At 38.9% G+C, this 24,441-nt stretch overlaps 1 long non-coding RNA gene across 1 annotated transcript in view; it reads left to right on the forward strand.

The window, feature by feature from the left end:
• LOC107983462 (uncharacterized) overlaps positions 1 to 24,441 on the forward strand; it is a 122,579-nt gene that overhangs the window by 51,565 nt on the left and 46,573 nt on the right. Inside the window, exon 2 of the long non-coding RNA XR_010006154.1 lies at positions 20,264 to 20,339. This is a non-coding gene — a long non-coding RNA (uncharacterized LOC107983462). The remainder of the gene's footprint in view (positions 1 to 20,263; positions 20,340 to 24,441) is intronic.

Raw genomic sequence — 24,441 nt, forward strand, 5'->3', positions numbered from 1 at the left:
ATATTTGAAACAGCTATTCATTCTTGTTGTACACACATTTAAAGTTACCCAGCAAGCACTATTTGAAGGGCAGCCAGCTAATGCTCTCCACATTGCTCTTGTCTTGTTATTGAACCTTGTGAGCACATAAAATCTGTCAGGCTCATTGTTGCTCTGAGGTGACAATGTCCTCAGATTGGATGCCATTTTTTCCCCTCAAGAATGTATCCATGATACAATCCTATCCTATCAAAAACAGCAGACAAATAATTGCCTTCAGTTCAGTGATGTCAAACAGAATTTGCTGTTGTAAGGGTTAATCATGTTCTTGCCCTAAATGTGTGCTGTCCCTCTCTATTTCTTTTACAGATGATATGATTAAAATATTCTCTGTGAGGAGCTATTCAAAACTCCAGGGATTTTTGTTTCATTGTATGCATTTTTCTTTGGCCCTGGGCATTTGTGAATGATGTCTCTAGCTCTACAATGAACTGTCTGCTTATGTCTGCACAAGGTCCCTACATCTCAGTCTCTGCATCCCATCAGTATCTGCATCTTGTCTTTCATGGCGAGAATTACACAAGTTTTTATTTTCTGCCACTCCCAAGATCTTCCACTCCTTGAATAACAGGGATCTGCTCCAGAATAACAGAACCCTGTTCCTCAAATAAGAGGTTTCAGCTCTTCTGCATATGCTTGGAGATATTTCCAGAAGCTATTACTCAATTGAGCTTGTACTTGCCAAATGTTCTGAGTTCCTTTCATCACTTACTATAATATCTTCATCTTCAGATATGCAGTGGTGATTCCAATGTGCAATGTGATAAAGAAAAGAAGCTCTTTTTGTTAATGTGGGATTTGTGTATTGGTAGTGTTTAAATGAAATTTGTGTCTTGTCTGAATTGCATACTGATTGCATCATCCAGAGTGTACTCTAGTCTGGAAAGAGTTAATTGCTGAGAAGTGGTGATGTCCTTGATGTGTGGCTGAAACTGGGGAGTGTCCAGACACAAGTGTGTGTGCATTGCTGATTGCGTCAGTTGAGTCGAGTGCTGTCTGCTGAGAGTCAAGTCCTGTGTCCATTGTCTACAAGTCTGTTTGTCTTGATTATTACTGCTTTCAGTAAAACTTTGTATATAGTTTTACCATCGTCTCTGATGTCTCTTTGTTCTGCATTCTACTGATTCCATCCAACTACTGCTGCGCTGCTAATACTCTGACACTTTTCTCTCAGTGTGTCCTTACTCTCTTTCATCCCAATTCCCAAAAGGTCTGGGACAGATATGCTTCCTTCAGGCCTTGAACGATAAAAGTAAAGTCATGTTATGAATACTGCTTGTGTATAATGGTCTCATCCCAAATGTCCTTGTTCATGCCAGTTTCACTTCTTCATCACTTCCCATTCCAAATCCTAGAAAGGAACTTACCTTGAAGGTGAACAGAATGTTTTGTGCTCAGGACTCTGATAAGTCAAGCAGATTTTCAGACCTGGTTGTAGAATTATAGAATCATAGTTCAACCTCGGGAACTTAGTAAAAACCCCTTCCATGCTGGAACACCTAGTCAATAGATAGATAACAGATCTCTATTAAAAAAATCTTCAAGAAAGAAATTCTGGCACACTCCTAGGCAGGATATTCCATTGTTGGAAAACTCTAACCATCAAAAAGTTTTTCCTAATGTTTTGGTGGAATCTCTTTTTCTGCATTTATGTACATGAATGTTGTGTGGTGGCACGTACTATTACCAGCTATACTCAATAAATATTACTTGCAAGCAAGCTTTTTAGCAGGGAGATAATCCTTGCCATACTCTGAACAACAAAAGACAAAGTGGGAAATGACCTCCTGAGTCATTGACCATTTTGGAAGAGGGCAAGCCTCATTCTAAAAGTACAAACCAGAATTGCCCTTAGGACACCCCTCCCTCTTAGAATCATAGAGTTGGAAGAGAAATTGTGGGCTATCCAGTCCAACCCCCTGCCAAGAAGCAGGAAAATTGCATTCAAAGCACCCCGACAGATGGTCATCAAGCCTCTATTTAAAAGCCTCCAAAGAAGGAGCCTCCACCACACTCTGTGGCAGAGAGTTCACTGCTTAATATCTTTCACAGTTAGGAAGTTCTTCCTAATGTTCAGGTGTAATCTCCTTTCCTATAGTTTAAAGCCATTGCTTTGCATCCTAGTCTCTAGGTCAGCAGAAAACAAGCTTGATCCATCATCCCTATGACTTCCCCTCACATATTTATACATGGTTATCACGCATCCTTTCAGCCTTCTCTTCTGCAAGCTAAACATGCCCAGCTCTTTAAGCCACTCCTCATATGGCTTGTTCTCCAAACCCTTGATCATTTTAGTTGCCCTCCTCTGGACACTTTCCAACTTGTCAACATCTCCCTTCAATTGCGGTGCCCAGAATTGGACACAGTATTCCAGGTGTGATCTGACCAAGGCGGAATAGAGGGGTAGCATGACTTCCCTGGATCTAGACACTATACTCCTATTGATGCAGGCCAAAATCCCATTGGCCTTTTTAGCCACCACATCACATTGTTGGCTCATGTTTAACTTGTTGTCCACGAGGACTCCAAGATCTTTTTCACATGTACTGCTGTCGAGCAAGGTGTTCCCCACTCTGTATCTTTGCATTTCATTGTTTTCTGCCTAAGTGGAGTATCTTGCATTTGTCCCTGTTGAACTTCGTTTTTGTTGGTTTTGGCCCATCTCTCTAATCTGTTAAGATCGTTTTAGATTCTGCTCCTGTCTTCTGGAGTATTGGCTATCCCTCCCAATTTGGTGTCATCTGCAAACTTGATGATCATGCCTTCTAACCCTTCATGTAAGTCATTAATAAAGATTTTGAACAGAACTGGGCCCAGGATGAAACCCTGTGGCACTCCACTTGTCACTTCTTTCCAAGATGAAGAGGAAGCATTGGTGAGCACCCATTGGGTTTGTTCACTTAGCAAATTACAGATCCACCTAAACGTTGTTTGGCCTAGCCCACATTTGACTAGTTTGTTTGCCAGAAGGTCATGGGGACCTTGTTGAAGACCTTAATAAAATCTACATAATGCTACATCCACTGCATTCCCTGCATCTACCATGCTTGTAACTCTATCGAAAAAAGAGATCAGATTAGTCTGGCATGACTTGCTGTTGATAAATCCATATTGACTATTAGCGATGATCTCATTCGTTTCTAAGTGTTTGCAGACCACTTCCTTAATAATCTTTTCCATAATCTTGCTTGGTATTAATGTGATGCTGACCAGACAGTAATTGTTTAAGTCATCCTTTTTTTTTATCTTCTTGAAAATAGGGACCACATTTGTCCTCCTCCAATCTGCTGGGACTTCTCCCGTTCTCCAAGAACTCTCAAAGATGATTACCAGTGGTTCCGAAATGATTTCCGCTAGTTCCTTCAATACTTTTGAATGTAGTTGATCTGGCCCTGGGGGCTTGAATTCGTTTAGAGCAGCCAGGTATTCCTGGACTGTTTCCCTATTTGGGGTTGAATTTCCCCTAATCCTTTGTCCAATCCATGTTGCTGAGGTTGAAGATGGCTTTCTTTTTGTGAGAAGACTGAGGCAAACAAGGCACTAAGTAGTTCAGCCTTTTCCCTGTCAGCATTTCCCCATCTTCTCCTTGTAGAGGCTCTATCGCTTCCTTGTTCTTCCTTTTTCTACTGACGTAAACAAAGAAGCCCTTTTTTATTGTTTTTAATGTCCCTGGCAAGCCTGAGCTCATTTTGCACTTTAGCCTTGTGAACCTTTTCCCTACAAGAGTTGGCTATTCATTTGAATTCTTCTTTGGTGATTTCTCCCTTTTTCCACTTCTTGTGCATGTCTCTTTTGAGTCTTAGCCCAGTTAGAAGTTCTTTGGACATCCATTCTGGCTTCTTTGCACTTGTCTTATTTTTTTCTTTGTTGGCACTGTTTGCAATTGTGCCTTGAGTATTTCACTCTTTAAAAAACTCTCATCCATCTCTAACTCCCTTGTCTTTTAGTATTGGTATCCACAGAATTCCACTTAGTATTTTCTTCATTTTTTGGAAGTCAGTTCTTTTAAAGTTTAGAATGTGTATTGGACTTGTCTTTGTTTCAGCCTCCCTTTGAATCGCAAACTGCAGGAGCACATGGTTGCTTGTTCCCTAAGGATCTGACCACTTTGACTGCATCAATCAGTTCCTCTGCATTTGTTAGGATGAGATCGAGAATAGTGGATACCTTTGTTGCCTCTTCTACTTTCTGGATCATAAAATTGTCTGCAAAGGTAAGCAAAGAATTTGTTGGACTTTATACTCTTGGCAGAGTTTGATTTCCAGCAAATATTGTGAAAGTCAAAATTGCCATGAGTACTACATCTCTTCTTCATGCCTGTTTGGTCAAAAGTTGACAGAAGGCTTTGTTGAGTTCTTCATCCTGGCTTGGTGGTCTGTAGCAGACGCCCACAACAAAATCTTTTTGAGTCGTGGTTTCTGCTGCCAAAGGAATAGCCTTATTCTTGCATTCAAGTGAGCAGGGTTTATTCATTCAGTCATGTAATGTTTATCCCTCCTTTCTCCCAATATAGATCTCACATTTGTGAAAAAGGCTTGAATGGACCAGAGTTTCTGGAAATTAAGGTCAATCATAGCATTTCCCATTTCATATGCTAGGGAAGAACTGAAATATTGAGACAAAGACAGATTTTTTTATCTTTTACCAGAACAGATATATTACATTGCCTCTGTATGTCGTATGGCATTGAATGTTTTCCATGTATATGTAAATTGTGATCTGCCCTGAGTCCCCTTCAGGGTGAGAAGGGCAGAATACAAATAAATAAATAAATATTTCGTACACCTATCCCCATAGTGAAGTTGTTTGTTTTCATCTTCACATTTCTTGTGTGTAAGAAGGTATCCTTTCTATTCTCTTAAAATTACAACTTCTTTACAAAGAGGCTGTAATAGCAACCATTACAATTTTAATTTCATACTTTTTGCTAATCTAAGTTTTGTTCATTCAAAACCATTGTGGCAAAATGTAGAAGGGAACAAAAATACTATGAACTCACTACTCAAGTAAGGGGAAAAGTTATTAAGACTTTTATCCTGTAAGCCATATATGGAGATAGATTCCTCAGCATGCTTTTTAAATGAATCACTATTGAATAAAATATTGATATATAAAAAGGGGGAGGAAAACAAAATGCTAATGCATCCGAGGTATGCATAAAATTGTCACTATGTAAATTCATAGTTTGTCTGCCACTCAGACTTTTAATATACAAGACAGAATGACATAAATTATCTGGTGCTAACTCACCTTCATTTGAATTAGATTCATAGTCAGATTAATGCTTTCATGATGATGATAAAAATACCTTAATAAAATGTTTTATTCCAAAATATGTCATCATCATTATAGACTTTCACATGTAGTCAAGGCTGTATCCCTTAAAAGTTAAAAAAAAAACTCCTTGAAATATGTCAGGTTAAAAAGAAAGTTGGTTTATTCAAAATTGGTTAACCAGTTAAAATTCATGAGTAAACCCGGTTTGGGGGGGGGTGAAACCTTAAACACCCCGCCCCCCCCCCATCTATGGCCCTTCTCGCAGCTGAGTATTAATGCCTGTCTTGGTGGTGGGTCAGTAGGTGACTCTAAAAACTTATTCTTTATCTGCAAGTTCTTTCACAACGAGGACATTGATTTCCAGATGGAAGGCGGTCCCAACCAGTGTTGGCTTGGCATGCTTTCCTCTTGGTGAGTTTCTCCCTTTTGCCCTCCATTTGTGCCTCTTCAAATTCCACAATACTGTTGGTAACAGTTAACTTCCACGTAGAGTGTGTGAGGACCAGGGTTCCCCAGTTCTCAGTGTCTATGTCAACATTCTGTTTTCTGTTCTTAGAGTTAGGAGTATAGTAATTGCTTTCTGAGACAGTGATTGAGCATTCAGACAATGTGGCCAGTCGAGCAGAGTTGATGGTGAAAGATCATTGCTTCAATGCTGGTGGTCTTTGTTTCTTCCAGAATGCTGGCATTTGTCTGCCTGTCTTCTCAAGAGATTTTCAGGATTTTTCAGAGGCAACACCGAAGGAACCATTTCAAAAGTTGGGGGTGATGTTTGTAAACAATACACATTTCACAGGCATATAACAGAGTTGGGAGGACAATAGCTTTATAAACAAGCATCTCAGTATCCCTACAAATGTCTTGATCCTCAAACATTCTCTGCTTCAAATAAGTACTCAAGAGCCTAACAAAACTTTCAATCTACACTTGCTGGTGAAAAAACAGAACAAGGTGTCCAATACTTGTATTTGAGCAGAAGATTTCATATTATCTGTGGAATCACCAAGAAAGTTCCAGCTTCCTGAAAAGCTAGTGACCAAACAAGGTCCCCCTAGCCAAGAAAGAAAACATGCTTTCTACTTTATAGAAGTACCCCCAGTTCGTAGGCATTTTTCTGTTGAAGGGGGTCATCAATTAACTAATCTAAAAGCATTAGATGAATGAGAATTTTCTTTCAACCAATTGGAATTTGTCAAAATTCCATCATATGTGAAATAGAACTAAATTGATTTTTAATTTTTTTATTACAAAAATGGAATATCATCATTTCCAGAATATATAGTTTTGCAACCATCAATTTAACATAATGTCTGGAATCTTGTTGGTGCATTATGCCAGAATAAGAAGGTAAAATTCCATGAACACAAAAGAAATGAAAAATGTAGATTTTGGAGAAAGTGGCTGCTCAGACCTGGCAGATTTTGTCTGCCTTCCACTACTACAAACACGTATCTCTGAACTGCATAATGTACTAACAGAATTCCTGCAAATATGATTTAAAGGTGATAGAGCAGGAGTTACAGTTACATGACAGGAGCCAGAGATAGGCAAGTATACACCCTCTCATTATATCTCACTTGTCAATTCTCTTCTCTCCATCTATTTCTCTTTTTCTTCTTCTAAAGTTCAATACCTGATATGTTTTGAACACTGAGAGGCAATGAGAATGGTGAAGAAAAGGAGAAATATGGAGGGGGGGGGGAGAGAGAGAGAGAGAGAGAGAGAGAGATTGGATTATAGTCAATGATGATGATGATCATCATCATCATTTAAAGTGCCAATTGGAGAGAACTTGGGGGTTCATGTGGAAAATCACTATAGTCTGGGTTTAGCTGGTGATTCAACCATAAATGAAATTAAAATATGTTTAACCATGTACTGGATAAGGGATATATTAGATTATAAAGCATATCTATTTGTGCAAGAGGACAGAAAACATAAGCTATAAACAATTTCTAGCTAGTTTTGTCCTTAGCAATATTTCTTCAGGATTTGATCTTGAAACTTTCCATTCATATTTTCTTATAATTCTTTTCCATTGCTGTGCCTTTTCTAAGAACAGTAAGCTGAAAATAAAGTCCATCAAAATCTATTAGTGAGACTAAAGGCCTGTGTCCCTATTGTGTCTTTCATGTAGAGATTTTTTGAAAAAGCTTCTGCATGATGGTTTTTTATGCTGACTGTCACAATAATTTCTGGAGCCAGTTTCCATATTGAACTTGCTTTCTGCCCTTTCTGTGTAGCTTGTATTGCTATTTCCCTTTCTGTCCTTGACAAAGGAAAAACATATTACTGGTTTGCATGAAGAACTGAGCTATGAAATTATACGAAACCCTGTTAAATAAACCAGTTAAGTTACCAACACCTATTTGAAGCTGGCAAACAGTAAGCAACAAGCAAAAAACCGTGGGCATGGAATTTTTGCTCTCCAAACATTATTCAACACAAGCTCCTATCATCCTTGGCCATGAGCCAAGTTAGAATGGACTAGTAAGAGCTGGACTCCAATAATGTCATTTTATCAGAATTTTTAAAAGACATTTAACCTACTCATTATGGTTGAAAGAAGCACTCAGGACTGATGCATTTCATATGACTTTGTTGCACCCCTAGGCTACATAGGCACCTCAAAACCACACTGGAGCCCCAGAATATAAGCAAGCAAGCTATTTATTGAAGGCTATATGCAAGCAATATCAAAATCAAAGTTCAGAGTCAATAAAATGGGTTTAAATCCACCAGAGCAAAGTACTAGAAAATCTTGTAGCAAGTGTCTATAAAAGTCAGTCAAAGAACAAAGTCCAAACCGGATATCAAAGTAAGTCCCAAGAAAGGTATCACGAATAGTCCAAACAAGATTAATTCCAAGGCATAAATCAAACAAAAACACACGAAACAAGACTAGAATGCAGGATTAAACTCCAAGGTAGTCCAAGGTATAAAGTCAATGTTGAAACACAAGGCGAGGGTTCTGGCTAAAATAGAAATCCAAATGGCAAAGTCACTGGAACATTCAACTGGATTCACAAGCCGAAGCGAGGCTAGAACTTGAAGCAAGATACACAGCTGCAGGAATACACAGGAACACGGAGCAATGATCTTTCTCAGAGAAAGCAAACCTTTTTAAGGGAAATTCAAGGCCTCAAACCATGATAATAGTGCTTAATAGTTCGCTTCAAAAGCAGCCGTCTACTCCTTCGCACAGACTCCCAGTTGAGTTATCGCGCCTCTCCTGTTGAGTTCATTGCCCTTCCCGTGTTATCATTTTCAGCATCTGAACTGGAATGTCCATCTGGCATCAGAAGGTCTGACCCTGACTGCTTAGAAGGATGCAGTTCAAACTGTCTACTTGCAACCATTCTGTCCCTAGTCCCAGAATCCACTGGAACAGACTCTAGTTGCATCTCAGGCCCAAATCCAGAATCTTTTGATAAGGCAAGTGCAGGGACAAACTCTGGCTGTACCTCTGGCAAGGCAGGTGCAGGGGTAATCAGTGATCACAGGCTGAACAGGCCTTACCTAGGTGTCACCTGACAGCTCAAATGGAGGCTGGGCCACAACAGACTATCTCATTAAAACCATTTATTTTATTTATTTTGTTCTATCCTTTAGAAATACTGATAATATGAGACTTAAGGTGCTATTTGCTGGTTGAGTATTGTTGCTTATTTAAGAATTTTTATTTATTTATTTATTTTGGCATATTTGGATTTATTTTGTAAAACATTAGTTTTGCTTATCTTCCTCCAAAAAACAAAAGGCTTGTATGTCAAGCAAAGGGCCATGTTGTATCATGTATACATAGAAAATAGGCATAAAGAAAATTTAGTACTGTTCCATAATCTGGGCGGAGGCTACAAGGAGGCACTATAGAGAGAAGGATAGTCCATCGTATCGGGGGGGGGGGGGGGGGGGAGTTGAAGGAGGAAACAAATTTCCCCATTTTTGCTACTTATTCTCCCTTCCCACTTCCCATGTCATAAACAAAGGTTTTTTCCACAACAGGGACATGGATAGGAAAAATAACAGGAAAACAGAGTGAAACAGTTTTACTACTTCAACCCACCCCCATAAAATGAACTATCCTTTTCTCTCTAGTGCCCCCTTGCAGCCCCAACACGGATAATGGAAGAAACATAAATGCCTATTAATTGCTGCATAACCACAAATGCAGCTATTAATAGGAGTAAATACATTAACTCAAGGATACATAACAAGAAAATCTGTTTTATTCTGTTAAAGGTACATCAAGTTAGACAATTATTGAAACTCACTGGACAATTGTGTAATAATTGTTCATTATTTATTAATTAAAATATTAATAAATGTGTCCATGAAAGACTCCACAGGGATATACAATATGTCATGAACACAGAATAGGTAAAGGTAAAGGTTTCCCCTGACTTTAAGTCCAGTCGCAACCGACTCTGGGGGTTGGTGCTCATCTCTATTTCTAAGCTGAAGAGCTGGCGTTGTCCATAGACACCTCCAAGGTCATGTGGCCAGTATGACTGCATGGAGCGCTGTTACCTTCCAGCCGGAGTGGTACCTATTGATCTACTCACATTTGCAAGTTTTCGAACTGCTAGGTTGGCAGGAGCTGGGGCTAACAGCGGGCACTCATTCCACTCCCAGGATTTGAACCTGGGACCTTTTGGTCCGCAAGTTCAGCAGCTCAGTGCTTTAACACAGAATAGGAAGAAAATATTCTTCAAAACACCGAAAGTGTACTTTTTTCAAATGTAGAAGCCTGGGATCCAAATAATACAATTTGGATTACCAATTTGAGCACCAATTAAGAAGAAGCAATATTTCCAAATTCTAAACTATTTCAAATACCCTAGGAACAATAGTTCATGGGTTATGTAGAATTCTCTAACAAAAAGCTACACTATCATTGTTAAGATCTAGCACATCAGAGTTTTTTTCTAGCAGATAATTCCAAGGATATTACTGAGCTAGAAAATCCAGGATTCAATGGAATGGTGTGGAGATAAATTATGGTGGTATCAAAATGTTATAAATATGCAGTTTCAATATACTGTTTGTGAAGCACCCATTCCTCTTATCCTAGCTGTTTATTTGCTGCTTTCTAGGGACTGAATCAAATTGCCAAAATTAAAAAACACATTACATCAATAGATTTACTTATGAGTTCACTTACCATTCAGTAGGAACTAATCCACTGGATTTCAGGCCAGTATCTTGTATGGTTCAAACTGTAAGTAAACTAGACTAAAAATAGTTTCCCCAGGAAAGCTGTTTCATTAATTATGGCACTATAGCTACTGAAATGCTTCACTTTGCTCATTCTACAGAGAAGAACGAGTGGGACTGTGTTCCTTCCCTCCCCATATCTCCAAATAAACCCAAGAAGAATAATCAACCAAGCATCTCAATTTATAAAAGCAAACATTTCATCTCAGTCTCTAAAATATTTGTATCATTTTTGTTGCATTGTCTTGGCTTCTCAGCTGAATACTCTTCACTTCCCACCAATCAATTTGTCTTTGAAAGGAGCTAAAACATTTCTTACCAAACAGGGAAGAAAAACCAGTCAAAATCCCCAAATCTCTTCTGTATTGTTTTCTATAAAATATGGCTTTCATTGATAAAGTCAGTGAGCATATTATTAGCTATCAAAGGAGAGATTTAAAACATCTGCCTAAAGACAAAAAAAACAATAAAAAGGACAGATAAAAGTACATATTTCAAGCTTATCTCCTGTAGAAATATATGGCAATCTTATTTATCTGCAGAATGAATAAAAATGTATAAATCCAATTCTTTGTTCCAGTTATAGCAGAAACATTGAATAAATGAGTCTTGTGCAATCAACACTTGTGTAGGTCCCACTGGGTCTGCTTTAGTAGGGATTGGCAATTTGGAATTAGCCATGGGAGTTTTCTTTTTTAATCCAGTATTTCTTAAGCAACTTCATATCTCTTCCAATATATAGACAGGGAACTATTCCAGTTGTTTATATTTTTCACACGATATATATTTCTTTTACAAAAGAAGAGTTTTTAAAAGACAGGTTGAATATTCTGTTTGCTTTGTTTAATTAGTAAAGGTAAAGGTAAAGGTTTCCCCTGACGTTAAGTCCAATCATATCTGACTCTGGGGGTTGGTGCTCATCTCCATTTCTAAGCCGAAGAGCCGGCATTGTCCGTAGACACCTCCAAGGTAATGCAGCCGGCATGACTGCATGGAGCACCGTTACCTTCCCGCCAGAGCGGTACCTATTGATCTACTCACATTGGCATGTTTTTGAACTGCTAGGTTGGCAGGAGCTGGAGCTAACAGCGGCCGCTCACGCCACTCCCGGGGTTTGAACCTGGGACCTTTTGGTCTCCAGCTCAGTGCTTTAACACACTTCACTACCGGGGCTCCTTTGTGTAATTACTGTGTATTTAACAGCTACCATCAAAATGCTTTCCTGGAGTTTTAAGCAGTGCATTAAAGTAAATCTCACCTGAGTCCTTGGTACTCCAAAGCTGCACCAGTCTCTCAAGCCAATAAAGAAACAAGTTAGTAGAGAAGAAACAAGAATGTTATTTCATTTCTGGTTTGCCTAAGGAAATGTTACCAGGTACAAGGCACAAAGTTTAGTGAGTCTTTAGTGAGTAGGATTTTTCATAGTTTTGGTTTAGCATATAAAGTTATGGTTTCACCAATTAGTTGATACTTGATGTCTGATATACTTCTAATTGCCTACATCTTATATCTGTGCATGTGGTTTTCTATGTGCATGATCAGGACATGTTTCCTGCCAGGTGTTTTTCTATTTGCCCCTGGCCTTCATGCTTTCTTTCTTCAGATAGAGAAGTTTTGCTTGGCACAGACCATAGACCTTTGGCTCCCTGTTGTTTGTCTAGGGATCTCATTACACTTACTAATTTAAACATCCTAGGACACTTGCCAGCCAGTTGAGGAATAGATGGGCAAATAGTCCATCACATAACGTCCTTCAAATTATGGCAGAGGCCCCATTCCCAACCAGTGTGGAAGCATCCTATTATTCATCCTGTACACCTGCCATTTCATCATGCTTGCTGGCTAAACAGCACGTGTTGTGTGTGTGTGTGTGTGTGTGTGTGTGTGTGTGATAAAATCCTAGGATTCTATAGCTAGACATGGTCACAGCTTTTTTTTCTTACCAGTGGCAAATGCTACACATTATTTCATGGTATCTGCCCACCTTGTGTTTTTAACTTATCACTTTGATACTTATTTGTGCTCTGCATCAAAAGATCTTTTGCGTCCTACCTATCATATTTGTGGCATTTGGTGAGATACTCTATGCTTGACAAAGGAAGTTCCACGTAGGTATTATGAACAGAAATAATTATTGAGAGACCAACTCTCAATCCGGGGAGGCCCTGCTCTCGATCCCACCAGCCTCACAAGCACGGCTGGTGGGGACGAGAGACAGGGCCTTCTCGGTGGTGGCTCCTCGGCTGTGGAACTCCCTCCCCAGTGACATCCAGCAGGCTCCATCCCTTCTGGGGTTTAGAAAGAAGTTGAAGACCTGGCTATGTGTGCAAGCGTTTAATGAATGAACTCGGTTAGCGTTGACATGGATTGGATTAAGGCTCTTGAACAAGGTCTGATGGATGACTGGCATGTATATTCGGCATTGCACTGTGTTAAATCTTTTATATATTGTATTTTACTATGTTATTTAACTATTTTAACTGTTTTATTATTTTATTGTATTATGATATACTGGTAGTGATCCTGCCAGTTGTGTAAGCCGCCCTGAGTCCCCTCGGGGAGAAGGGCGGGGTAGAAATATCGGAAATAAATAATAAAATAAAAAAAACTGTCCATGCACATATCTATTCCCTCTGCAAACTGCAAGATGAATCTGACTGAGGAAAAAATCCCAAACCTCTATAAATCTATCTGAGTGTGTGTGTGTGTGTGTAGATAAATTTTGAAAAAATAAAAGCCACAACATTATTGGTTACAGCTGACAATAGGATTGAGATAACTACATGAACACCAGTATCAATTAAGCAGCTGTTAAATCAATGATCATGATAAATTTATTATTATTAATTAGACTTATCCATCAGTCAAAAACTGATACTAATGGTACAACAGGAGAAATAGTCCTATGAGGCATGGTACTCCATTGGTCATCCCTCCATGCCACCAGGAGGTGCTGTTAAAAAGTCTGACACTGAGCTGGTCTCGATCTGCCTCCCACACATCCATGAGTCCCTGAAGGGGGTCCTCTTTCCATTAGCAATGCCATTTAGAGATAAATACACTGAATCCAAGATCCTGGGTCCATGCCAGTGCAGTTAAACTGCATTATATGAATCAGCGCTGTCCATATAATTCAGTTTCAAATCGCATTATATGGCAATTTAGATGAGGGCTTAGATAAATGTTATCATTTCTGCCCTAAACTTTATAAAGAGGGAGAGAGAGCGACCCAACAGCTTTCATAACAAGAAAATATATTCCATCAAGAAAATTGTGGGATTGGATTTGTTGCAATTGGTCAAATGGAATATTCAAAAGGTGACTTAAAATAATAGTATATGCACTTTAAAAAATGATTGCATACTGTGAACATTTAGAGTGTTCAGTAATGGTCACATTTTCAATCTGTTCTTGCTAATGGGGTGGTCTAAAACTTATTTAGGGCCCCCTGTTATTGACACTGTTGTAACTTAATGACTTCAGATAATCAGACTTACCTTTTAAATGGCTTGTAAAGTAAATGGTCCTTTATACCTTTGTCACTGCATATCTTCTTTTTAAAAAATAAAAATCCCTTGCCAGATGGTTTATTTAAAATGGCAATATTTCCCCACTTTCTAATTATTATTTCAATTAAAGTGTAAAGAAAATTCATTCAGCAGGATTAAACATATGGGAGATTTGTTACACACAATATGTGAACCCATCACAGGGGCTGTAGAATTGCATCCTTGGAGATCCATTGGTTTTATTAGCTGATTCTGGACGACACCTTAACACTGAACATGATACCAATATTGTCAATGAACACATTTTTTAAAAAATAGTCTCATGCATCACTAGGCTTCTACTATGGCTAAAACATTTTTCCCTCCTTGGCAGGAATTGAGTTACATAATTAAGAGGATTTTGATTATCATCATTAGTTGCCCCTTTTGTTCTGTTCACTCACATTTTTTGTTTTATATTTTTACTTAACTGCACAAGTCCTTTTCTAGTGCTTATCTGCTTTTTCATTTGTTGAACAGACATTACCTTCATATGGATATACTGGAGAGATATTTTTGAAAATGTTACTGCTTCATGTGTTCATCTACATTCATGCATGTGCTAACAACATTGATTTATTTAACAAGGATTACCTTGTGAATGTGGACACACACCTTTGTGATGTGGTGTGCTAGATTAAAATGGAAAAACATTGTCACCAATCAGAAACTTCAAAGCTTTGCTATTGCAGACCCAGCACCTCAAAATAAGGTTTGGCACTGATAACTACACCATCCCCTGACAGCATAAACTAATTTGTGTAAGACTGGGATTTGCAATACATGATCATCTACTGGAGTCATATTTATTATGATGGAAAGTTTGGTGAGACAAACACGTGTATGGGAAATCGGAAAAGCATTATTGCACAATTGTGAAATCACGTCCAAATAAATACATAAAATGGTGGTAGGTCTCAAAATCTTCTGTTAAAAAGGGTAATTTAAAAAGAGGCACACACTAGGAAGAGCAAAGGAGTGGTCTACAAGGCAATGAGGTGAGCAAAAAACACAATCTGTTTTAACAGAGTGCTATTAAGGGGACCATGTAAAAGGAAGCAGGACAATGCTAAGGTATTCCAAAATTCACAGAGATTGAGATCACAGCACTAATAGACCACAGTGTTGTAATGTCCCTAACTTCAGTTATAGTAATAGTATAGTATAGTGTATAGTAGTAACCAGACCGTAGCTACAGCTGAAGCCATTCCACGCCTCTAACATTAGTAATTTAAATGCAATAACTTGGAAACTGTCCTTGAACAGGAAGTTTGACACCTTTCTGCAAAATTCTGTTGTGCTATATACTTAGCTCCCTATGCTGAGGCCATGATATGATATTCTATTTTCTTCTTTTTTCTGTTAGGTCCACAGCATGTTGTTTGTTAGAAGGGTATATAGCATTTGTCTCAAAAATGACAATATAAGTACAGATGTCAGAAGTATCATTGATTTTTAGTTTCCAAACACACAGCAAGTGTTTACAACTTATTTGTGTTACAGAGAAATATCTCAGTGTTACAAATCCTTTTGTTATATCAAAGTAGTGAGATTGCTGAGTTTGGGATAGAGTTTAGAAAGACTGAGCTTTTTGCACTCCATGCCCAAATCCTTTCAAAATGCACTATGCTTATAAAGAAGATTGGGTTATTCTCAGCTCTTGCCTTACCTTCCCTGTAAATAATATATCTACTAACAGGAAGAATGGGGATGACCACAAGTAAAGGAATGCCTTTAAGAGTCCATTAGATACAAGAGGTGAAGGTTTTAGTGTCAAGATCCAAAGAAAATATTGTTTGCCTGTGCATTGGTGTTCTTAGTAAGCCTCAGAGTAAGCCTCAGCAGCTGGCCAGAATTCCCAGAAGGACTTTACAAATAATTTCCTGTTGATCAAACTTGAGGTCTGTTGAAGGGCAAAAAAGTAAAATTCCTTTCCCATAGGGTTGGAAGATAATTGTGAGTAAAAGACATATCCACTCCCAGATACTTAGCAGCCTGAATCAAAGTGCAAATTGGCTTATTACTCTTTGAATTACAAAAACAGTGGAAAGTTGGATTGACAGATAAATCTAATTCTAGAACTAGCAATGGATAATATTTCTGGTGTGCAGGTGCTCTGTAGGGAAGTGGAGAAGGCCACATCACTCAACCTGTGTTTATGTGCCTTCAAGTCACAAGTTCATCTATGGAGACACAAAGGGTTTTCTAAAACAAGGAATACTCAGAAGTGTATATAGCCTATAGTATCTGGCATTTATTGGTAATCTCCCATCCAAATACTAACCAGGGCTGACTTTACTTCGCTTCCAAGATCAGACAGGACCTTGGAGTCTTTATAGTATTTCGGCAGACTTGTCTGTATACCACCTCCAAATTTCACAGATGAAAACCAGGACATGTGTGGCCAAGTAACATCAGCTAGAATAGCTGCCAGAAATGCAGCCGAGTAATTAGGAACTGCCCTAGCAGCTGTGAGGGGACTCAGAGCTATAAAGCAGAAGCAGGTGCAGCCAGCTCTTGCTGGTAAAAAACTAACTCTAATGCCTTTGCTCCTCGTGTGCCTGCTCCGAGTCTGCATCTGGATTTATTGCTATTTCTTTGTCTGAAGTAAGATTGCTATTTGATTTGAGACTGTATCAGAGACTAAGAACTGCATTTGCCCTTAGACTTCCTTGCTTCCTTTGCATTATTCCACTGAGTGTGCTGGACTTTATGCTTTGCTTTATGTTTTGCTGAAGTAAAGCAGTTTTCATTTACTTACCACAGTGTCCTAAAGCTGTTCTTGAAAGACAAAACAGGACATGTAAGCAGAAATCCCATGCAAATTTACTCAAAAGTATATTATGTCCAATTTTGTAAACACTTTAGAAATGATATTTCCCCACCCCCTAATTTTGTAATGAAACATTTTTGCACAGGCCTATTAGGTTCTAATTATTTTTGGACTTGGAACAATTTTCACCTACTGGAGTAAGCTTAATACGAAGAGAAAAAGTGGAAGGGGGAGAGATGAATTGGGATATTTTAGAAGCCACTGAAGATGTGTGACAATGAACAATTTATCAGGGCTGACCCTGTTGAGCAAGGACATTTGGAAGGTATGTGATATATACAGTTCTGTGCTTTGTCACTTCTTTTGGTTCCCTAGCATCTTCTGCCTGGGAGTTTCTTTACTTCATGGTAGAATTAGCCCTTTTTAATGAAATGGAATAGAAGTGTTTTTAATGAAGAAAGGAAAAAGTTTGGAGTTGCATTATATGGTCAGTATGGAACAAGCCCCCTACACACTAGGCTTGTGCATTTCTGCTGCAGCTCAATCAGTTTCTGATACCCACATTCTGGGGGGGGGGGACTTCGATTTTCACATGCCTCCTGAAAAAGGCAGCTGGCCAAATAGCCATTTTCGGTCTGCGGGCAAAAAATGTAGCTCGATCAGCCCATTGGCAGCAAAGGGTGTGCTGCCAATGGGCCCTCCTCCCATCATTTTGAGGGCTATTGGGATGAAAATGATCACACTTGGAGGACACATATTCCACTGCTGGCACACCAAGTTTCATAACATTTGGGTTATCCCCTCATTTTTAGGAATATTTTTCTTTCTAGAAATAATATCTCCTTAAAAATTTCCAAAAAGGTATTCACTGCTGATCCTGCCCTGTTACTTCTCCAGGAGCAGCAGCAGAGCAACATAGCTTCCTGCCAAATGTCAAAGATGCACTTCCACAGCAGCCAGATGATGATGATGATGATGATGATGATGATGATGATGATAATAATAATAATAATAAAAGGTAAAGGTTTCCCCTGACGTTAAGTCCAGTCATGTCTGACTCTGGGGGTTGGTGCTCATCTCCATTTCTAAACCAAAGAGCCAGCGTTGTTCGTAGACACCTCCAAGGTCATGTGGCCGGCATGATTGCATGGAGTGCTGTTACCTTCCCGTCAGAGCGGTACCTATTGATCTACTCACATTGGCATGTTTTTGAACTGCTAGGTTGGCAGGAGTTGGAGCTAACAGCGGCCGCCCACACTGCTCCGGGAGTTTGAACCTGGGATCTTTCGGTATCCAACTCAGTGCTTTAACACACTTTGTCACCAGGGCTCCTCGAATAATAATAATAATAATAATAATAATAATAATAATAATAATAATAATAATAATAATAATTGAAATTAAGAATGCAGAGTGATTGCAAATGATAGGTTTGATCTAAGGCAGGCAGAACTTTGTCTTTGTTTCATTGCTAGAATAATTCTTTGGAAGAGTATTGTATTAACAACCTTTTATTATTTTTGATTATTACCAACTGAAATTAAGAAGGCTGAGAGTACAGAGATAAATATAAACACAGAGAACTGGTTTGCAAAGGAATGAAAATGTATTGGTGGTAAGTTTAGAGAGATAGGTAGGTAATAGATTTGTGAGAATGAGGCTTTGCTGTTTGCTGGAATTATTATTATTATCAATAATAATTATCCTTTAAAAGTGATTTCTGAAGGAGGAGGAAAATATATAAGGAGAGGAGAGAAGGAAAGAAGCTAAAGGGTGACTCAGGACTCAGAGTCACCCTAAAGAAAAACACACCCACCCACCCACCAAAGAAATGCTTTCTTTTATCTTGAAAGTCCCCAAATGTGTGCTTACTTACTTAGGTGATCCCTCGTAGTTCAAGGATGATTGTCTTCCATCCTGGGGGTGTGTCCGTAGATGGCTGAAGAGACCTATTCTTTATCTGCATGTTCTCCCGCAGTGAGGACATCTGTTTCCAGGGGGAAGTAATAAGTAATATTCCATTCTCGAAGACAAGACGAGCCAAAAGCTAAATCACGAGAGCTGCAAGTGAGCAGCAAAGCAAGGCAGAGCCTCTCAGAGCCAGGACACAGCTGAGCGCGATGGAGGTGCTCACCCAATAGACATAGCTTACATCAAAGCAGTCTTCTATTCTGATTGGTCCAACGGGCAGGGCTCTTAGAGGAACTCTATGTGAGCATGTGACAGCCTCTCCATAGGAAGGAAGAAGCCATGCCCGGCAGCCACATGGGCCATTTCAGGTGAAAAAAAATGGTGACTGGGCGCTTGCCATTATGGCAAGCTTGAAAAGCTGAAGAAGCCAAAGAAAAACAGCTAAAACTGATCCATGCACAAGTCTATTACACACAGAGAGACACCAACTAGAATGCGTACTGAGAATTTGATGCAAGAATTGAGGGAAATGAGTGCATTTTGAAATGAGACAGAAGAGGGAAATAAAAGTAATAGTTTGATGCTGGAAGCAATTGCATCATTGAGCCAGCAAGATACGTGGCATACAGTAACAATTATACTATACTCTTAATTTTTAATGAGGCAATTACCTTTGAAGCAATTGAGCTTCTAACATGCCACAAGGATACAAGAAAAAGAAAGAAAGAAAACTGTAAGGATGAAAAAAATATATTTAGAAAATTGCACATTTCTTCTATCAAAGTACACTGACAAACTATACCATGGATTTAGGAAGGAAGAAAAAACACATTTGAAAATAATGATAGAAAATCTGTACCAACACTTTCTATACCAAAGAATTAATGCAAAGTGACATCACTTTAACAGCCGTGGCTCAATGCTGTGAAATCTTGGGATTTGTAGTTTGATGTGGCACCGGCACTCTTTGCCATAGAAGGCTAAAGACCTTGTAAAACTACAATTTCCATGATTCCATAACATTGAACCATGGCAGTTAATCTGGTGTCAAACTGTAGTAATTCTACAGTGCTGATGCACCCCATGAAATATTTCCTCAGAAAACTAGGCAGGTGAATAATGCAAGTTGGAAAAGCCTTAAATGAATGTCTGAGATAGTAACATTTTCTATTATTTGGTGGAGAAACAAACATTATCCACCTTAATGTTCATAGTGAGGAGAGTTATGCAAAGGATCAGGCAGAACCTTTCATAAGCTTCAGAACATTACAAAGTTTGACTCCCACAGATTTCCTGATAATGTTTCTAAACCCATGCTGTGACTGGGTATTTTGGTATTTTGTCAAACTTTGAAAACAAAAAGGAAGAGGAAAGAAAAAATGATTTATTGTATGGAAAACTGCATGATTAGTTACTCCAATATGCTTTCTCCTTCCCACAGTAGCTGTGGGGCATAATATTTTAAGAGTAAATCAGATTCATTGCTCTTCTCCTTCAGGATTTTGGCATGCAAGTGTTATGATTTCAAATAAAAACTGAACTCTGGGGCACAATCCTACATGGACTGAAAACAGGTGAGCATAATATGAATGACTGCTCTATGTATTTTTCTGGATAGCAAAATAACAAGACTTTTAAACTACCAACCACATTTTACTTCTCAGTATTTGTACTAATCTCTTCATGACAAATTCTTCAATTAAGAGACATTTTGAGCAAGTGCTATCACAATGGTCAAGGGTTGTGTCATATAAGCATTTAGACTGCAAGAATTTCTCATGGTATGATAGCACACATTTGAATGTGTTATCTGACTTAACTGGAATTTATTGCAATTGAAGTAACACGATAAAAAAAGTTACACCTGGAGTTTGGTCTGCCTTGTCCAAACTTTCTTTTTTACTTTTTCATGCTGCAATCTGTGTGTGCATGTATCTGTCATGCCTGCATGAGGTCAATTACCAGTGTTACTATTTCGGACATAGAGAACTAAGGTAATGGAACTGGCGAAGGCCAAAAAAGAATATATGTTACTGTTGTTATGTGCCATGAAGTCAACTCTGACTTATGAAGTTCTGTAACTAAATTTTCTTGGCAAGAAAATATGAGTTACTCAAGGTCACCCAACTGGTTTCCACTCTTGAACAGGGAAATTCAAAGATCTCCAATACCCCATATATTGGAATAGACTGAGTGCCCAGCCCCGTAGCAAAAGCCAAAGAAGTGATCCTTATTCTAAAGAAATAGGTGCCAAACTGAACCCTTTGCAGACCCAAGCTCTGTAAGGCTTTCATTCCCACCCAGGTGAATCACCAGCACATGTAGGCAAGATCCTGTTAGGGATTCCTCTTCTTCAGAAGAGGAAGGGGAGCAGGAAAGTGTTCATGAATCTGAGGGTGAGTTGGAATCTGAGGGGGAGATTTTCCAAGTACCCACATTTCAGGAGAGGCGAAAGGAAATAGAGCAGAGACATCGTTCAGCTAGAATAGCTGCCAGAAATGCAGCTGAATAATTATGGACTGCCCTAGCAGCTGTGAGGGGACTCATGGCTATAAAGCAGAAGCAGATGCAGCCAGCTCTTGCTGGTAACAAACTGACTCTTCGCTCCCCTTGTGCCTGCTTCAAGTCTGCATCTGGGAAACTGCTCCTAAGGATTTATTGCTGTTTCTTTGTGTGAAGTAAGACTGCTATTTGATTTGGGGCTGTATCAGAGACTAAGACTTCCTTGCTTTCTTTTGCATTATTCTACTGAGTGTGCTGTACTTTAGGTTTTGCTGAAGTAAACCAGTTTTTATTTACTTACCACAGTGTTTTAAGACTGTTCTTGAAAGACAAAACAGGACAGACCCTTTTCATTCCCTAAACAACAAAAGCAAGAAACCATGCAAATGAAGACCATTTTTTACTCTACTGTGGCCTAACTGCTCAACCCCTGTTATAATAACTTTATTCTTGTATCCCACCACCATCTCCCTGAAGGAACTCGGGGCAGCTTACACACGGCACAACGTCCCAAAAACAGAAGATAAAATGAAACACAATTTAAAAGTACAGTTGAATAAAACATATAGACATATTAAACAACAACTTAAAATTCAATTAAAACAGCACTCATCAACCAGCTGAGTTCCTAAATGGACGTTTGGGCCTAGCATGCTGTCCAGTAAACCATACTATAACTTCAAATCAGGACCCACCAACTCTCCAGATAAAACCTCGAATGTGGAAAAGATAATAACATTAGTAAACAGTAAAATATAGTTCAACACAAAAGAAGTCAAATATATCTTTTGAATACAAGCATCTCCAACACACAATATATTGGATGGACCCTACACCTAACCCATATCAATAACTGTGGAAGCTCTCTCCCCCCCCCCCCCCGTCCCCGCCCCCGTCCCCACCTAGAATGAATGGGTTCCAAATTTAAAACCTGGCAAATCCAAATTTTGTAAAGCCTTGGAAATAATTATTCAAAACTGGTCCTTTGTAAGAAATGGAAAATCTGTTTATTTCTTAAGATATTTACCCAGTGTGCAAGGCCTGATTGTGACAAAGATACAGCATTATCCTTGCCCCTATCTCCTCTGATTCATCTTAGAAGTATGGATCAGCAATACAGCTTGTTGCCCAATAAGAGTTACCATCCCTTTGTGCCTTGAGAATGTTGAAGTTTACATGCTGTCTGGTATCTTTTAACCCTAGAGGAAAAGGTCAATGCTGAGGATCTCAACTTCTACTGCTAAGGAGTAAACAGAACTCTAAAAAAAGGGAAGCAGAATTGGCTAAAGAACCTAAAGGTCCTCCCCAAACTAAAATCTTTTAAACTCCAAACCTACAGCTTATAACTTCTCATGGCATTGGAAGTCTTGCATCATCATCATTGGCAATCCCTTATATGATTGTCTTCCAAGTGTAGGGTTTTGGTGGTGGGTCCGTAGGTGATTGTAGAGATCAATTCTTGATCTGTATGTTCTTTTGCAGTGAAGACATTGGTTTCCAGATGAAAGGTGATTCTGGTCAGGATTGGCTTGATGCACCTTTTTCTTGACACATTTCTTCTTTTCACCCTCCATTTGTGCCTCTTCAAATTCTACAGCACTGTTGATAACAGCTGACCTCCAGTTATAATGCTCAAGGGCCAGGACTTCCCAGTGCTCGGTGTCTATGCCACAATTTTTAAGGTTAGCTTTAAGCCCATCTTTAAAACATTTTTCCTATCCACCAATATTGCATTTTCTATTCTTGAGCTGAATGTATAGTAACTGCTTTGGGAGATGGTGATTTGGCATTTTGACAACGTGGCCAATCCAGCCACGTTGTCCAGATGCAGTGCCAGTCTTGCATAGGTGCATACCTCTCAGCGCTAAAGCCGTACTTCACACTTTCTAAAGATGCATCAAAGAAGGCAGAAAAACTAGCTGCATGTAGCAATAGGACTTGGTGTTAAACATCTGTCTTGTACTCTGCAGGCCCCTTAGGATAATAGTAAAATAGATTCTTTTATTGTTATTTTAAAACCTCTTATTTCTTTGGGTCAAACAGGAAGAGGAAACATCCCAGGTATAGAAAGAGTATACTGAGGTCTCCAGTTTTCCGTTTTGGGTATACAGTAGCTACACTCCCCTGCTAGCACCTCTAAAGAAGCTCAAGTAAAATAGGTTCTCAAGCATTCTTGACTTCTGAGCTTTCATTGTCTTGCATCTTCCTCAAATAAAATCATTAGCAGAATAAGCTAATGTTAAAGCTTGGTTAAATAAAGCAATGCAAAGTCTTATTTAAGCAAAAGGGGAGGCTGCTTCAGGAGCTCCTATTTGAGGGACATCATCTCTAATTTAAAGGCCACAGCTCAATGCTGTGCACCCTGGGATTTGTAGTTTGTTGAGTCCTTTCTTTGGCAGATAAGGCTTAAGCCCTTGTAAAATTATAGCCCCCAGGATTCCATTGCATAGAACCAAGGCAATTCAAGTGGATTCGTTCTACAGTATGGATTCATCCCAAGGTTTTCTTTTCGTTTCTGGAAGCTTAGGTGTTCTAACACTTTTGTTTTCAAAGAAGGAATTCTAAACAGGCAGCAACTGTAAGGCACTCCTTTTTTGGCCAAATTACAAAAAGTGCACATTTTGCCATTGTGTATTACATTGACAGCATTTTTTTTTTTTTTTGGTTTCAGGGTTTTGGAAATTCAGTTCTGCGTTAGATTCGGTGGTTCATTAGACTCGAGTAAATACAATAGTTTGTTTTTGAAATTCTTAATAAATTGAGTTTTTTAAAAAGTGTGGAAACCTTTTGAAAAACCCTCATAACTTTATTCTATTCTGATTCAAATTTACTTTAAATGAGGTGTTATAAGTGGACCATTCTTACATGTACTCTATCATCTGATGTTATATTGTAACCAGTCTTACTGGTATGCAAAGCCTAACTCAAATGGGAACTGGCAAACATGCAACCTTCACTAGTTAAATGAACACTTTTTAAAAGTAAAGGTGTTGCCTCCATAGAACCATAAAATCATAGAGTAACAGAGTTGGAAGAGACCACATGGGCCATCTAGTCCAACTCCCTGACATGCAGGAAAAGCACAATCAAAGTACCCCTGACAGATGGCCAATGGTGAAATACATTTTTATCATGCCATGTGATTGTCCTCACCTATGCATTTTGTATTTAGAG

Source organism: Anolis carolinensis, chromosome 4 (genome assembly GCF_035594765.1).
Source record: "Anolis carolinensis isolate JA03-04 chromosome 4, rAnoCar3.1.pri, whole genome shotgun sequence".
Taxonomy (NCBI): Eukaryota; Metazoa; Chordata; class Lepidosauria; order Squamata; family Dactyloidae; genus Anolis; species Anolis carolinensis.